Source organism: Nesoenas mayeri (assembly GCF_963082525.1).
Source record: "Nesoenas mayeri genome assembly, chromosome: 3".
Lineage (NCBI taxonomy): Eukaryota > Metazoa > Chordata > Aves > Columbiformes > Columbidae > Nesoenas > Nesoenas mayeri.
In genome coordinates this window covers 41,393,316-41,407,463 of record NC_137544.1, presented here as the reverse complement: position 1 = coordinate 41,407,463, position 14,148 = coordinate 41,393,316, and positions in this window count along the sequence as shown.

Below are 14,148 nucleotides of genomic sequence, written 5' to 3'. Positions count from 1 at the left end.
TTTTTTTTCTTTTTTTTTTTTTTTTTTTTTTGAGCTGGTCTCTAACTTTCCTGACTTTATTCGTTTGTCTGGAAGGACCATAAGCTGTTTACAGTCACAAATCACATTTTTATTCTCACATTTTACAGTATGTAGGACAAGAGAGAGTCATGGTCCACCAGTATGGTTCCAAATAACAGCTAGTAATAATGATCATGTATCAGCTCCAAATCCTCTATTCACATAGGCTGGACAACTGAGAGGTGTGAAAAGACACAAACTCCTTTGATGTTAGAAAAATATGCAATGGAGTGGGAAGCAACCATGAAAAGTTTGTTTGTGCAGGCAAGCCAAAGTTAGCAGCCTACAGAGGGATTTGAGAAGCTGCCTTCCTGCTGACAGCAGGAGATGTGGTGAAAAAAGCCACTTGGTGCTTTGGAAATTTCCGTCTCAAGCATGTATCCATATTTTCAGTCCAGTTAATGATAATTTCAAGTTCAAATTTTTATTTTTCTTTTTTTTTTTTTTCAAATTTACAGAGCAAGTAGGAAAATACTTCAAATTGTCTATGCTGATTGAAGTTAAATATGTAAAATCATTAATATACTTTTTGAAGCACTATAAAAAACAATAGTCATAAAATAAATGTGTGTCTAACAGACTGAAACTTCTAAGAAAATAGATTGGGAAAAGTTTCAACTTTTTAGTGAGGCGATAAGATCAAAGAACAAGTCAGACAGTGACTACAATTTTTACCACAAAGTTCCACTTGAGTAAAATCCCTATAGTAGTTAACCTATTTTGAGCACAAACTGCTGAATTCCATTGGTGTATTCAGAAAATGATCACACTGGATGTCAATATTCACAAAGTACAATTTAATTCACTCTTCTGAGGAAACACTTTCCAGAAACACAGTAGCTGTTACTAAGTCCAAACCCAGATGATCGATCAGAATATTTAAATCAAAAAGTCCTAGTTCAAGTAATTGTTGTTGTGGCTGTGTTGGTCTAGGAATACAAGAGGCAAGGTCTGTGGAGAGAAGAAATCTCTCTTGCAAAACTAGCTGATGGATTTGGAAAGGAAGCAATACTCCCTTCCCACCTCCAGTATATTATCTCCCCTTTATTTAAAGAATATTGAATATTTAAATGCTGTGTCTGATGAATCTGAGTCATGTGACTGCAACAGGACTATTTGCAGCATGAATAACAAGTGGTAAGATTAGGTCCTGTCATGTTCTTTCTAAATACCTAACTGAAAAAGCTATTATAAATCGGAGTCTAGATGCCACTGCCTGAATTTATATGAACTCTAAATCCCCCTCTGGAATTTTTTTCAGGGGAAAATCAATGAATGTGTGAATTTTTGAAATGCAAAGGTTTCAAAGCAGCTATCACAAGAAATTTCTCTTCCCCTTTTTCAATGGATACCATCTCAATTATGATCATTTTTAATTGGCTAAAATGTCCCAGATGGAGTATCCAATACCAAGTGGCTTGTTCTTTGTGAAAGCATCCTGAAGCTGCACTGAATTGTAGGGACATACAAATTAGGATGTAAATTCATAGTTGATAGAAAGGGATACAACCCCTTCAAAACTAATGGCATACATGTATTTATATATTTATACATGTTTAATGCTGGGGAAAAACAAACAAAACAACAACAAAAACACAAAACAAAACCAAGCAAACAAATAAAAAACAAAACAAGACAAAAACCCACAAACAAACAAACAAAAACCCCAAACTGTTACAAAATCGATTCTTACCACGTATATTACCCTTGATGAGGAACAGAGTCTCTAGAACAGGTAAAACCTTAACTTATATTGAAATAATGACACTGAAAGAAAGTGTAAGCAAATGACATCAAAAAGCAAAAACCAAAAATGCCATTGCATATGCTTGAATGTAAAAAGTTTTCACACTATAGTTGTAGTTTACTCTTTTCTTCTCCTTTGGTCTGCTTATTATTTAATTAACAGTGTAGGAGGCCAAGGCAGCGTTTTAATGTATATTCATTAAGCAGCAGTGCAGATATATGATGTTATAAAAAATTATACATAATAATTATCTGCCATTATTAATTAATTAAGAAAATACGCACTATATGCCCCAAAGATAGCTGTTGTATGTTTAGTTCAGCAGCTGTGTGCTCTACAAGTATGATGTTTGTCCATCTTTGGTTCATCGTGAAAAGCAGCGAAATATAGTTACATTCACTTTAAGTCCAGAGAAGATGATACTGGTTTAGTCTGGATGCCTGCATATCACAGGACAGGCAATGTGAGCCAGTAATTCCTCTGCAGATAAGAACTATTCTTCCCTTTTGTTATCTGGCACCAAAATATATTGTTTGCATCTCATCCTTTGGAAAGTCATTCAACGTGGAATTAAAGACTTTGTTATGATAAATTTGCCACTTCCCTTGGTAAGCTGCACAAATGGTTAACTACCCCCCTTGCTGAAATCTGTTTCTTCTTTCTAATTTGTACTTTTCTGTCTTCAGCTTATCCAGCTATCGATATCTTGTTATGCTGTTGTCTGTCAGATAAAAGTGTTACAAATATCAGAAGTCTTCTTCTCTAGGTCCCTATGAACCATGATCAAGCTGCCTTTTAATCTTGTTAGATACACTGAATAGATTGTGAATCAGATGATGAGTCTCGTGAGGTGCTGAAGTCTCTCTGTCTCAAATAATGGTCTGGCATTTGGAAGAATTTCTTAAGACTGTCTGTATATTCAAAAATATATTTCAATTATAATCACACATTATTAAAAAAAAAAAAAAAAAAAGGAGAAAGAAAAGCACTGACCCCGTTCTTCAAATTCTCTTCATGTGCCTGATTCTCCTGACTAGCTATAGCTCAAGCTGTATTTTGTCCACATTTTCCAAATACTGGACTGTGGGGTAAATCTACATAAGATCAGATGCTAAGATGTTTCAGCAACATTCTCATCCTTGTTTCTGAATGCTACAAACCCTTTAGTTCAATGTATCTTCCTGACAGCCCTGTGACACAAGATAGTATTGTTATTTTTTTAAACAAAAGGAACTGAGGCACAGAGTGACTTACATAAACACTGTCAAAAACATCAATTCTTTTTGGTTGCCAACTTTCAGATATTTGGAGACAGATTTTTTAAAACCTTAAAATAGCAGGTAAGAAAATTAGTCCAAGGAGATCATTATCCTTAGGATATGTTAACCTCTCCTCAGGGGTGTTAGGCACTCGACTTCTCAGGTCCTTTTGAAAGTTTCTGTAGGCATGATTTTTGCAATTTTTGGTGCCTAAAGGTGTTTAAAATATGGCCCTTGGCAGCCTTATTTTCAGAATACTTAAAATTGCTATGGGACTTTGTATATCCAGAACACAGTTTAAATACGTTTCACTTGCAGTTGTGAGCACTCAGCACTTTTGTAAATCAGTCCCCATATGTCTTGAGTTGAATATTTACAACATTTCTTTCTTCTTACTTATCCTTCACTCATTAACTTGTTTATTTCTCCACTCTCTATACACTGTTCTTTTCCCCTTCACTTCAATAGTTCGGTTACTCCAACACTTAACATGTCAAGTCCTTCTGCAAGGAAGAGAGTGATGTTGATGATTTCTTCCTCCTCAATCAAGTGTAAATTTGAGGCTATTTTGTTTTTTTTTAACAAAGCCTACACCTTGCTCTTTATTCATTGACCTGCAGTTTCAAATTACTTCTGAATCTATTCCATATGGTGTGTATTACATGCGTCAGACACTTGTTTCCTTGTTCTCTTGGTGACTCCTAAAATCAGTTTCACCCAGCACCAGAAGCTGCATTACTTTTATGCTCAGTAGTTGATAATGGGCAGGTTGTGTACAGCCATGAACCTTCTGGGCTTGCGCCCATGCCTGTGTGGCTTCCACTAACATCTTGCACTTGACTTGCACTTCACCATGTTGTTATTCTGGAGACACAGATAATTCCTTCTACACAGATTATCTATCAGAATAGCTACCTGTAACCAGTGTGTATTACTTACAGGAAATACATCAACACTGCTACAGCAATAGATGTTGCAACACAAAATCATACAGAGCTAAGCAAGGCTAAAAGAAATTAGATAATGCCCACCTGATCATTAGGTAATTGTGGTTTCAACTAAGCAAGCTGAAACAAACTTTGGGACTGACAAGGCAAGACCAGACAAGTCCATCCTGAGGCCTTACAGTTATTAAAGAATCTGTACAGTGTCACTACCCACAGTGATACTGCATTTACTTGGCTACAGGGACAAACCAGTTACCTCATTTGGGATTCTAAAATTAGATGACTTGAGTCTAGACTTAGGAGACCAAGCAACAACCAGGCTACTACCAGAGGTGAGAAGCAAAAAGATGTGTTCTTCAGCCTGCCAAACTAATCATAGTAAAGCTACTGCTTCAGAGCTCTTTGGATTGTATCAGACATCAAGTTCAATATGGTTTGAAATCCTAAAGTAATAATGAGCTTTCCAACATTTTCATTTTTAGTGTTGAATAATTTCTTATGAACTTCCAAGAGTTACATCCTTACTGTAGAAGTTGCAAAGTGTCATCGATATCTCACCAACCAGACTGATTTTTTTTTTTTAAGTCTTAGTCTAAATTCACTGTCCAGTTGATTGGTTAGTGGTGGCCCAAGGTCTGCTATAAATTAAAAGATAAATGCATGTTTGACCATGAGGCTGATAGGAGAAAGGTCTTTGCTAGGCAACTTGCAGTGAAGAGCATAAGCCATGTCAGTACATTTGGGTGGTTCCCTGTTTGGCATGGTGTGGGCAGACTCTGGCTCTGCATTTGCATGTGGACAACAGTAATAATTTATAATAGTGATAGTGACATCTGTCAACACTGTGGAATTTTAGAAGAGGGAAACTAAAAATGTGCTCTGAGGTGTTGCCTTTACCTTGCAGGCTGTGATTTGGTGGATCTGCAGCATCAGTGTTTCCAAGCGTAGTCTTGTCCAGGCTGCATGTGGAGTGGAGTAGGTTTTCTTTTTTGATGTTCACCTAAAACATGCTGAGGGTGCTCCAGTTTCAGAAAACGTCTACATTTGAGAGATAAGACCACGAGGATGCTGATGGAACATTTTGATAAAGCAGTTTTGCTGTAGCCAGAGAAAGACACCTGAGAACATGATCTAGGTCTTTGGGCTTCCAGCCAAACCATTAAGCAAGAGAATAAAACTAGACTGTGTAGAATTAGATTCTAGACCCAAGCTGACATCAGCACCTCCTTTTAAAGTCTACCAGCTACCTGTCTATATCAAGAGTCAGAAAGTGGTCTTTAATAGTAATTAAATGACTCTTGTTTATTGCCATCCGTTGATTACTGTGGTGAATTGATGAAACCTGCAGGAAACCACTCAGCAGGCACCACAAAGCACTCTGTGAAATGTCTATGTATTTCAAATCTTGCAAGCCCCTGAGGATCACACAATCCCTAGCAAACCATTGAGCTGGGATCAAACACTTTCCAGTTGATGGCATTGACTGTAAACCATCTTATGTCGTAACAGCATACAACTCATGTAATGTGTGCTGCTCTTGAGTAATGAACAGATATTGCAGAAGTCACACAGGAATGTTTGAAATTACTTATTTCTTATGCTTTGCCTATGGATAGCTGAAGGCCATCTTTAAAGACACAAAACTGCAAAATAATAGTATATATAGTAGTGATAAATGTGATTTAAAGCAATCAGTGTTTATTAAGATATTATTTTCTTTAAAGTCCCTAGGAATGGATTGCAAAACCAAGTACAGAAGACTTGGGAATTTGAGGCAACCACTCAATGTGCATCTCTTAGATTTGTTCATAGGAGGGGCAGAAAGCACATCTTTAGAATTTCTTGGGGGTTTTTAAGGATCAAAACGGACATTCTCTTCTCTTCATTTAACATATTTTAAACAAAAATACTCATACAAAATTCATATCAAAAATGAAGACTTAATGAAAATAGCCTAGGTTCCTAGCTGATGATAGTGAAAGAATGCTTTCTGGCACATTTAAAAAATGAAAACTGGTATTTTTTTCAAAGAAAGAAGCCTGTTATCTACATTCATCTAACATTATCTGTTCTTTGTGAGCTCTCCTCTGGATCTTCTGCTCATTGTGCTGTTTTCTGTTACCAATCAAATCCCTTTATTAAACAGAAGACGGTCATTTTACCACAGAACAATGATGCACTAAATGAAGGTTCATTTTACTCAAAACTGCATTGCTCCACACTGAAACAATTTAGCTCTGCTCTACTCTGCTTAACAGACAAACCATGAGGCATTTCTGATATAAAATATCATCATTTTTTCAAGCTTGTCTGAAGTTTGATGCTTTTAGGACCTAACAATCCTTTCTCCTTAGCAATTTCTACTAGCTGTTGGATGTCTCTCAATTCAGGATATAGCCATGCAAATGACTTTTTATTTGGTTTGAAATTATCATAAGTATACTCCAAAGCAGCTTTTGAGCTGCCATTACCAATTATGACATGTCAAAAGCCAAGGATGGTAATGGGGGAGGGTGACATTTTTGCTGATCAGGGAGACTAGGGATTATTTTGAGACTCAAACATTTGTAATTTAGTTCCTAAACCACTCCATGGAGGAGATAATAACAGATAAATGGCCCTGTACCTAATGCCAATTATTTTTCCTTCTATATCGGATTATTCATGCTGAACTTAAACTAGAGGGATAGAAAAGTCACTGGATCTAAGTTCCCTTCTATCCTACCACAGACCATTGATGAAGGAGGTTGCACAGGAGTACAATAAGATATTTGAGAATTGAACCTTAAGCTTTGGTAACAGAGAGGTCAGTAGTTTCTTGAATGTAATTAGATTTTGTTAGGCTATCTTGCAGCTTTTGATACTCCATTTATTCTCAGCTTATTGGGAAAAATTCCAGGAGGGAGTCAAATGACCTCAGCAAATTTCTCTGGCAGTTTTATTTTTGATGCTTTGAAGATGTAACCTCACATCACATCGATTCAACAGACCAAATTCTCCTCTGAAACAGACTCAGAACTGTGTATTTCTGATGGCCTATCCACTGCAGCTTCTGAGAGACACTGAAGCAATAATATAATATGCACTCCACTATCAGTTCAGATTCAGCTACCATGTGTATTACATACATAGATTTGCAATATGTTTTTGATCCATCTTATGATCAGTCTTCAATTATCTTAGTGTTTTCTTTACTTATTTCTTACAGCATGAATGGCAGCAGAAGGAAGCTTCTTTTTGCAAGGTAGGTACCATGTACTAAGGTTAAGGTTTTGTCCTTTATTTTTTGTAGGATATAAATTGAGCTTCAAGATCCCACTTAGCTTTAATACTTAGTTATTGGAAAGTGTAAAATTAGTCATAAAGGGTTGTCTAATAGCCCATTGTGTGGGTCAATATTTTAAAGCATGTTTTAGACACTGAGTTGCCTCTCCAAAGCATGTCTAAGACAATGAAAGATTTCTATTAGTTGCAGTGGTTTTGGAATATGTCCAAAGATATATTGACTGGAATCACTAGGAAAACCCTTTCAGCCTCCAGAATTGACCTACTTAAAAACCTCAGTGATGTATAGAAGAATAAAGGAAATAAACAAAGAAACACATCTTTGGCTGACAGTGGACTCATACAGCTTCTTGTTGCAACTCACAATTTTGTTATTCAGAAAAACCACTGTACTTACTGTTTTTTCAACTTTCAGTGGGCAACAATGTGGAATCTTAGTTTTCTTTGTCTTTTTTTTTTTTTTTCTTTTTATTTAGAAAAAGGTTTATTCAAGATTGAAGAGTTTAAATCAAGACTGGATGTCTTCTTAAGGGCTACATTCTTGCTGAAATACAAGCTAAAGAACTGAGTAATGCTAACTTGCACTGTAGGGAAGAATATTTCTGTTCGTTGCAAGGACTATTAGATGAAATTGTTTGGCCTGCACTAGGCAGTAGGTCAGACTAGATGAGCTTTAATGGTCCCTAGTGGCCATAACATACAAGTCTGTAGCTTGCTTCTAGTTGCCACTTAAGTCCTTATCACCATTACTTTGAGTAATATATAATTCTCAGAATTAGTTCCATCAGTCTGGAATTACTGCATGAAATACTGTTTTAAAGAGGGTTTTTATTCCCACTTAATGATAATCTCAGAGGTCTGGACTTACACTGGGAATTTTGGCTCAGTGCTGCAGTGAGCCAAACTACCTCTTCACCTCTGCTTCGCAGCATCCCCAGCCACACTTTAGGTAAGCACATTTTCCACAAAATGATTAGAGAAATACTGTAATGACTGGTAAGGTACCCCAGAACAGAATTAACAGAATAGTATATAGAACTGCTAAAGCAATTGGGAGGAGTTGGTAGAGTGAAGAACTTGGCTCAAAGCCACCTTCTTTCTGAGACAGACACACCTAAATCCAAGCTGGGTAAACACACCTTTGTGTACTCATTGACTCTTCCCTGGGTTTAGGTACTGATCAGATAATTCCATTACCTTTTTGTAAAGGCTTAAAACACTCCTAGAACAGGTGGAAATTTCAGTTCCTCATTTGCTATCTGATCTTTGCTATCAAGTTGTAGAGTATGGTATGACACACTAATATTAGTCTCTGGTGATTATGTCATACTTATTTACGTAAATACTTCAAATATTTGTTCCAAGCCAATGTTCCAGTTTACAGTCTAGTAACACATGTGTATTGTCTCTGGCCGAAGGTCAGTGTAAAGTGAATGTGTTGACTCTCAAATAGTCAGGGATATCTCCCCCTGTGGGTTTATACCATGTGGTTAGAGCATATGTGCTAGATCGAAACCCCACAGTTAAGCAAGATTAAAGGTACTTGTGTGTCCCACTGCATTTTAGGCACAAAACAGGCACAGAACAGTACATTGTCTCCAAGCATTAAGTAATTAGGAGCCACAGGGATTTTGCTGACAGAAAGAAGAATCTTTAAGTGACTTGCATGAGGCAATTTTGAAATTAAGTGCCTGAAGAGGCAGCTGTTTGACCAAAAGACCTTTTCCCAATTCTTTAATTGCTTTTTTTCCCCCCAGAAAGTCTCTTTTAAGCTCAGCATTTAAAACCTGAGATAAATGCTGTATGTGTACCATCTCTGTTCTGATGAGGGGCCAGAGTACTGCAGGTACAGAGAGGCATTGCAGAAACAATTCCCAGACACATCTTTCCATAGAGCAGAAGTAAGAGAAAAGGCTCTGGAATTACATGCAGAGAAGTGATTCATGGGTCTCATTATTGGAGATATTCAGTGGCCAGTTTGAAACATTGGCTGACAGAACAAAAGGCATCCTGCTGCAACTGCATCCAGCCATGACTTTTGGGAATATTTAGTGATGCTAATAGTGTGCCGAGTCCCTCTCACTTGAGAACAAGTTTCATTCTCACTGCTAATACATGCAGATTTTAAAAATGGGGTAGTTTACCTGTGAGCTCTGATTCCTTGAGAAAACTCACATGGGAAACTAGACTCTGGCCCACCAAGTAGAATTTGGTGGCTTATTCCCATGTCACTGGCATCAACCCTGGGAACTATACTGCAGAATTCAGTACAATAGAATGATAAAGAGTGTGAACTTGAAAACTTTTCTATTTCTATTCCCTGGCAGAAAATGGAAATCTATACGCTAGACTGACATGGAAAATTACAACTGAAAAAAAAAAAATTCAAGTTAAGAACTTGCTCTTTTTCTTGTTTGCTTGTGTTTTTTTTGTTTTTTTGTTTGTTTGTTTGTTTGTTTGTTTTGTCAGAAGCATGAGAAACACTGGCTATACTCTCAGTCAGTGTGTACTGATGCTACTATGTTGCTATGACTGGCAGCAGTGAAAATAAGTTGACTTTTAGCAACAGATACTCTTACCTGTCATGCTTCCTTTTAATTGGAATTCTGACCATGGTAAATACAAATGACATGTTTACTATAAAATGGGTGTATGCATATACCTATGTATGTGTATCTGATGAGGAGAAAAGTGAAAATCTTTTAAGGACCAATTATTTCTAAACCAAACAGAATAAGCTTCAAGCTCTTTTTCTGGCACAAGCATCCATCAAACAATAACAGGGCATCTGTTGAATAGATATGCACATGCAATGCGAGCAGGCTTAATTTTTATTTGTTGCTCATAAAAGATGTTGCCACATTTTTATATATTCAATTTTGTATAAACATTTAAATGAATAAATGAATAAAGTACAGTTACAAGGAATAAATGCCAATAAAGATTATGATTAAATGCAAAGCTACACAGCAGGAATTTCAATAGATTGAAACTGTACTCACGTCTACTCAAAAGGATGTTAACAGTATGCTTCAGACTCCCTGCCATTGATTTGAAGCAACAGGAATGCTTGTTGCCCAAATCCTTCCCAAAGAAACTAACTTTAGAGACTGAATTTCTTCTTGAGGAAAATTCAGGTATTGGTTATTATTGCTAACATGGAGTTCTGCTGCATGGTTTATTTGAATGCTTTATTCATTATCGGTCTTCTAACAGCTTGCAGAGAAAAAGATTTGATGCATTAATAAAGAACATGTATAGAAGGGATAGAAGTATGGTTTGGCTAATATGTTGGGCATTACACTGATTCTGATTACAGACTTAGTGCAAGAATGGAGACTGGTCCTAATCCTAAACTTATGAGAGAAATAACCACCTATATTAATGTTGAAATACCATGTTCTTTAGGAAAATGTAGCATGATTTTCTTGATACAAAATATTTAACAATCTAAATACTTTTGCCATGTTGTCATTCAATTCTTCCAAAAGTATTTGTGCCCGCCCCCCCCAATTATTCTATATAAATTTTACTGCTCCAGAATTCTTTGATGTATTACTTATCAGTTGATTTCAGTGTTTAATATATAACAGAACATTCACAATTGAATCCTACCTGGCTGCTGTCTCCAGCAAGCACCCTAGTTCTCCCAGCCCAGGGAAAGAAACAGGCTGGACCATACTAGAGCAAGAGATAAGTCCTCTGAGCTCATACAGAAAAAGATCCATTGGATGTCTTTGTTGTGTTAATATACTCCTGAATCTTATGTCCTATTTGGCAATTACATGGTACTTTGACTTTAAGATGCTGGTCTTCAGTCATTTTAATCAGCTGCTGCCAGATGCTGAAAGAGAAAATTCTGATTAAGTATTGGCAAATACTGACTAAAATGCTTACATACTAAAAAGTGTAGCTCAGATAGTCAGTCCACAAGCCTGTCTCCTGTGCAGAGGAAACTGGGTGAATGACACGCACTTGGTTTAGTTGTCCACAGGTTTAAACTTTTCCTCAGCAAATTCTTTCCACATTCTCGGTGCTGCTGCTTCTGCTTACATGCCTCAATGGCCAATTCCAATGTTGTGGGTTTTTTGTGTGTTAAATGTCCTACAAACCCTTTCCCATCATTTGGGTCAATTACAAGACAACTCACGTGTTCTTTGCAAGAGTTATGGAATATTTCTCAAGAAGTAATGTCAGCTGATTGATTTTTTCCATGTCCTCAGCTCATGGTAAGTGTGCTTCTGTCAGAGCATAACTCAGGAGCCTTCCCATCACAGTCTTTCTAGCTAGTCAGAGTTTCAGCTAGCACAGGTTTAAATCACTTCTAAAGCAGATTAAAGGTTATTATTTGTTGATAGGAAATGTAGTAGTACTGACTGGCAAAAGCCCCAGTTAATCCTTTGGTAAAGGAATCACTAAGCGTTGGCAGGACGGTAAATGCCATGGTGCATTTGCTAAATGGCACATTTATCTCGCTGGAAAAGTGCAGCTGAGAGAAGAGAGGGGGAGAAAAAAAAAAAAAAAAAGGTCATTAAAGTAGTTCTACCTCACATCTGTGACCTTAAAAAGAACTTCCAGTAAATTCATAACTTAAATGTGCAAAGTGAAAAAGATGATGTCCTTTCTGCAAAAAACAGTTACAATTTGAAGAACTGTTCTTGCTGCCAAGAGAGTCACAGCATTCCTCTTTCTTTTTTCAGCCAGCAAATTATAGGAAACTTTATAAGCACATATAAAACTGCTTTCCTTAAAACCTCTGAAGTGTTAATGTTCTTATAGGTTTGTAGGACTTGTAGTAGTACAACACATACCTCCTCTCATTATGAAAGCATAAAAAGTTTAGTGTTGCAGCATAATTATGAAAATTAACATCTTTAAAGCCTTAGCTGAGCATAAGGACAAAACCTTTTGATGTTAATGGAATAAATGCTAAACTTCAGATTCATCTTTGTGTTATTTTGATTTCTTAAGGAGGATCTTCCCATATTTCTTTGTTGCACTGTTGCACAAGGTTCTTTGGAATAAAAATCTGTGTACATCTGATGCAAAAGAGCAGAAGACTCCCCAAACTAATGAGTGAGGACCAGAGGAAAGAGAAGTACAAGCTCAAATCTTGACACTTGTGTCTAACAGATTTCTCAAGGGAGCTCCTCATTAGCCTACCCAGGACTGCCTATCTCCAGAGAAACTTACTCTGCATGGTCATAAGTGATAATGTGAGCAGGATCTGTATGTAGGATGAAAAAGGACCCAGACAAATGCAGAACTAACTGAAAGAACAACCTGTATACAGGAATTCCTCCCTGAAATCCCTGTTTAAAGTTGTTTCATTTAATTTTAATGTTTTGAAATAAAACTCCGGAGACACTGTTGAGTCAAGAGTGAAGCTGAAAGGAAAAGGTCCCATTAGTCCTGGAGCAGAGATTCCTGTGAAATCTTCTAAATGCAGTTCAGATATATCTCAATGCCATTGAAAGCCACCAGAAAAAGAAATTAAAAAAAAAGTGCACATGATGATCTCCTCTAGTTCTTTTTATTAAAATGCAAGGATTATTGATCTTCACATTTGAATTTCACATGAGCAGTATAACAATAATGTACAGTGAAAACAACATAGAACTGAAGTTTTGCAAGGCCTCATAAGTGAAAGTGGAAAATGTGGTACTCAAGAAAAAATCTCTTCAGGAAGGCAGTGAAAGACTCAGTACAGAAAAAAAGGTGAGAAATACTAGTAGACCAGGACAGCATGTGTAAAACTGTTGCAGGGTAAAAAGAGAGTTGTTCTACAAACAGGGAAGAGTTTAAGCAACATCAGGGTAGTGGAAACTGTGAAAAGAAATTGCCTTTATCCTTCCAGAATGAGCTATGAGAGGAGATGAGAGGGAAGCTGTATTTTATATCTAGGCTATTCACAGAGGAGACATCACCCTGCCTGTTTCCTCTATGTGTTTATTCCAAATTTGAGTATTAATTGTTTTTAATAGGAGCAAAAGCCCAGAAGACCAATTTGACACAGCTCAATTAGTTTATTGATCAGAGCTATGAAACCACAGAAAATCAAAACCATAATATATGTGTTACCAACCTCTGCTGGGGTATTACAGTGGATTGGGTGAGCCAAAGCACGTTTTTCTTGTGTTGAGTAGTATTAATATCTTTCTTGTTATGAGGCAAATCTGCAGAAAAAAAAAACAACATACTTTTGATGCCTATAAAAAAATGAGAGTATTGTCTGCAAACATTGTACATAATTTAAAGATACAGTGATGTTTTATAATTTGTACTTTTTTTTTGTCATTTTGACAAAGCTCTGCTACAAATTTTTGTGCTAGAGCTTGGTAATCATCAGAATGTATTCGACAGTTTCCCAACAACAGCAGAAATCAATATTTAGCAGTCAATATTTAAAAACTGCTTAGATTACAAAAGATGTTGTTTTGTACTTGTAAAGGTGCAGGTTTGGTATTGGTAAATTTCTTGCAATTGTTGTATTTTTCAGTTTTAGTAATGGATCATTTTCCCCTTCAGCATTATTGACAAATTTATACCCCTGCTAATGATTAAACTTTCTCCCTGGAGGGCCAGAACTCCTAGTAGTTGCTAAAATATCATCAAACTTTAAACATTTGTGTTCATGTTATAGGTTCACTGGCTTGTATGCTTCTTTATTTAAGGTAATTTCAGCTGAAATAGTTTGGAATTTTTCAGAGGATATGACTAATATTATTTAGCACATTTAAAAATTATTTTTAAAGTAGCTCATTAGGTTAGGTCTCTGTGCTATGGAGCAAGGACTTGGCATTTGGCAAGGTGATTTCTGAGGTAATAAGAGTATGAGGCTTCTTGCTGA